Source organism: Oryzias latipes, chromosome 17 (assembly GCF_053564925.1).
Source record: "Oryzias latipes strain Hd-rR chromosome 17, Olatipes_Hd-rR_3.1".
Taxonomy (NCBI): Eukaryota; Metazoa; Chordata; class Actinopteri; order Beloniformes; family Adrianichthyidae; genus Oryzias; species Oryzias latipes.
In genome coordinates this window covers 34,138,977-34,142,630 of record NC_136253.1, presented here as the reverse complement: position 1 = coordinate 34,142,630, position 3,654 = coordinate 34,138,977, and the positions used below count along the sequence as shown (strand labels likewise).

Sequence of the window (3,654 nt, the reverse complement as noted above, 5' to 3'; positions counted from 1 at the left end):
TGAGTTTAGAAGTTTTTATATAGGAAGGTGAGTTTTGGCTTATTTCCAACAGAGGCGCGGCGGCTGGCTGGAGGAGAGCAGTTGCAGGATTCCAGAGGTGAGACGGCGTGAAACCAGAGGACTGTGACCAGGTGAGATCCAGAGTAGATTATTCCTGAGGCAAAGACGAGAGGAGCAATAAGTAACACAGAACTTGGTAAACAGAACAAGAACATGAGCGAGCCTGACTAAGCACCGTGGGAGGTAAAACGAACTGGCACCGACTGAAGATCCAGGAGATCCTTAAGAAGGCAGCGGTGATGAGGTAAGTGGTGGCAGCTGGTCGCGTCCAGAACAGAGCAGACGGGGGAGGGGGAGAGTAGCTGGCAGAGGCACCATGTCAGCATGTTTACACTACAGGGTCTGATTGCCAGGACACTGTGTTTAAAACATTGAAGAATGGGATGATGACCTTAGATACTAATCCAAAAAAAGAAATTTAAACCGTGCCTTAGTTTTCACATCATCTACGAAACCAAATACACGCCATTCGTGTGTAAATGCATGATATACCTCATTTATAAGTGTGTCTTCTGTTCGTCATTCTTCGATGTGTGCTGATGAGGTTTCGACAGACAGGTTGTGGTGGTTGAACCTCAAACCACCACATAGGTGTTAGCATTTCTTTATTTTTCTTTAAATTTAAAAAATTCATTTTTACTTTGTTTGCTTAAAATAAATTAACAATGGGTGCACACATTTGATTAATTTGTTTTAAGTGAGAACTTATTTGTTTTAAGTGAGAACTTAAAGCTTTGTTCTTTATTTTTGCTTGTTTTCCTTACGGAGAAGGAGGGTATGCCAGGGATGAACAGGGATACCCAGTGTAACTTAGTCAGTTTTGTATAGTTTAGTTTACCCATCAGCTAATGTATTTTTTATACCACCCCTATTGACCCCCATCATGGATTATGTTTTCTCTAGAAGAGGACATTCCAAAGACCGTTTCAGGATAAACTACAAGGACAACTCTTCGCTTGTTACCGACATGATGGTGAGTCGGCTGCGTCCGGGATGCTGTTGCGATCGTTGGAACAGATCTTCACCATCTTCTCCGAACTTAAAGACTTCTGTCCTGTTGCACCACTCAGAGTCATAATTATCATCTTATTTAACCCTTGTGCCATCTAAGATGACCCCACCCTTACATTGACGTTTGTCTCCCTACCATGACAAAGGTGGATAAAGGTGGAAAAATTTCATGTAATCCATGGACACCAGTGAAGATCACAAATCATTGAAGAAAAAAGGTTTTATTTATGTCCCTCTCAACGTTATCCTCAACCTATGGAATTAGTATAATCAAATCTCTAGAATATCAGCAGCTTAAATCAGCTATAAGCACTAAATAGTGGAGCTCCCAGCGGCTAAAGTCAGGTGTTATCCGGGGGCCAGAGTTGGTGACATCGAGGGGAACCTTAGGATGTTAGCTCAGAATAAGTCCAGGTTCCGTCGAGTCGTGATTCACGCAGGCGGTAATGATGCCCGACGGAGACGGTCAGAGGTGGTTAAGTTAAACGTAACTTCGGTGTGTAAACTGGCTAACTGGCTAAGACACTGTAATTTTCTCTGGTCCCCTGCCGAACTTAGTCAATGATGAAATGTACAGCCGCTTTTCATCATTTAACCGCTGGCTTTCTAGATGGTGCCCAGAAAACGGCGTTGGTTTTGTGGATAACTGGAGCGCGTTTTGGGGGAAGCCCGGTCTCATGCGGAGAGACGGCATCCATCCCACCCGGGACGGTGCCGCTCTTCTTTCTAGAAACATTTCTGCTAGCCTTAGTCTGTTAACCTGACAATCCAGAGACGAGACCCGGGCGCAGAGCAGCAGTGTAAAACGCTCCTCTGAGCCTCCCTTAGGGTTAGTGCCGGTGCAAAACCCATGCAGGGAAAGTCAAGCAGGTCCTAGCTTTAGCTTATGTGCTGAAAGACAAATGAAAGGAGCGCGTCATAGAAACCTTAAAGTGACAGACAGCAGTTCTCACAAGCAGAATTATGATGTCATTAAATGCGGTTTATTAAACATTCGATCCATTTCCTCCAAGTCCCTCTTAGTCAACGAGTTAATTACTGATAACAATCTTAGTCTTTTAGCCTTAACAGAAACTTGGCTCCATCAGGATGACTATGTTAGATTGAATGAAGCAACCCCCCCCACTTATGCTAACTATCAGAAATCCAGGATTTCAGGGAAAGGAGGTGGTTTGGCAGTAATATCACAGTCTAGCTTACTTCTCAGCCCTAAAGTTAAAAATGCTTATAATTCATTTGAAAGCATCATATTGTCTTTAAGTCACCCAAACAGGAAAACTCGAAAACCTGTTTTACTCATAATTATTTATCGCCCCCCCGGCCCATATTCAGAATTTTTAACTGAGTTTTCCGACTTCCTATCGACTATTGTCTTAGATTCTGATCAAATTATAATATTAGGGGATTTTAATATTCATGTTGATGACCCCAGTGACTGCCTAGGAACGGCTTTTGCAGCTTTATTAGATGATGTTGGTTTCACCCAAAGTGTGAATGAACCCACTCACTGTCATAAGCACACCCTGGATCTTGTTCTAACCCATGGGATAGAGATCAGCCAGCTGAGTGTCCTTCCTCTTAACCCCATCATTTCTGATCACTTTATGATTACCTTCCAGCTTACACTGGAACATCCTTCTGCCCCAGTGAATAAGAAACAACTTAGAAGAACCTTAACTGACCGTTCTGTGTCTGAGTTTAAACACACAGTTCAGCCAGTACTTAGTGATATTCTGAGAAAATACTCTGAGACCAGCTCCCATATTATCAGTCCTAATATAAATGACCACTTTGTTAATGATGCCTTACAAGCCCTCAGGAGTACACTCGATGTTGTTGCCCCCTTGAAACCTAAGTTCGTCAGACAAAACCGAGTAGCACCGTGGTTTAACGCTGAAACTCGTTCTCTTAAACGAGAAACCCGTAAGTTGGAAAGAGAATGGCGCTGCTCCGGTTCAGAGCAGTCTCTGGATATCTGGAAACATAGCCTATTAAATTATAAAAAAGCTCTGCGTAGAGCTAGAAGCCAGTACTATTCAACCTTAATATCAGAGAATGGAAACAATCCAAGATTTCTTTTTAGCACTATAGCTAAATTAACTCGCAGTCAGAGCTCAGTAGAACCACATGTTCCTGTTTCTCTCAGCTCTGATGATTTTCTTACATTTTTCGATAGTAAAATCTCAAATATTAGACATAAGTTAAATCAAGTTATTCCTACTATCAGCCCAGAACAGGCTGAAGCGGTAGAAATGGAGGCATCCATAGAAACCTCTGTAACATTAGACTGCTTCACTGCTGTGGATCAAGCGGAAATAACATCAATTATTACGTCCTCCAAATCCTCAACGTGTCTGTTAGACCCAATTCCCACTAGACTTTTTAAAGAAACTTTTCCCCTAATTAATGATCCCATATTAACAATGATAAATGCCTCTCTGGAAACGGGTTACGTGCCACAGTCTTTTAAATATGCAGTTGTTAAACCTCTTCTGAAAAAGCCCAGTTTGGATCCTAGCATCTTGGCCAACTATAGACCGATATCAAACCTGCCCTTTATTTCTAAAATCCTAGAAAGAGTTG

The 3,654-nt window shown here is 42.3% G+C and overlaps 1 long non-coding RNA gene across 1 annotated transcript; it reads right to left on the bottom strand.

Annotated features, from left to right (window-relative positions):
- On the bottom strand, nucleotides 1–1,037 carry LOC144986655 (uncharacterized). Its single transcript, XR_013650490.1, has 2 exons — nucleotides 236–1,037; nucleotides 1–154 (listed from the first exon to the last, which is right to left on the bottom strand). It is a non-coding gene; the product is annotated as an uncharacterized LOC144986655 (long non-coding RNA).
- Nucleotides 1,038–3,654: the final 2,617 nt, after the last annotated feature.